General features: G+C 61.7%; 1 protein-coding gene across 3 annotated transcripts in view; it reads right to left on the bottom strand.

Moving 5' to 3' along the window:
- RNF213 (ring finger protein 213) overlaps window positions 1-290 on the bottom strand; it is a 117,441-nt gene that overhangs the window by 74,423 nt on the left and 42,728 nt on the right. The window lies entirely within an intron of this gene.

The following is a 290-nucleotide window of genomic DNA, read 5'->3' on the forward strand; positions in this document are numbered from 1 at the left end:
CCACCATCGCCACCACCTCCATCATCACCTCCACCACCTCCATCATCACCTCCACCACCTCCATCACCTCCACCACCTCCACCATCGCCACCACCACCATCATCACCTCCACCACCTCCACCATCGCCACCACCTCCATCATCACCTCCACCACCTCCACCATCACCACCACCTCCATCATCACCTCCACCACCTCCACCATCGCCACCACCTCCATCATCACCTCCACCACCTCCACCATCGCCACCACCACCTCCATCACCTCCACCACCTCCACCATCGCCACCACC

Source organism: Sapajus apella, unplaced genomic scaffold, assembly GCF_009761245.1.
Source record: "Sapajus apella isolate SASKATOON/1434 unplaced genomic scaffold, GSC_monkey_1.0 scaffold48, whole genome shotgun sequence".
NCBI classification, from domain to species: Eukaryota; Metazoa; Chordata; class Mammalia; order Primates; family Cebidae; genus Sapajus; species Sapajus apella.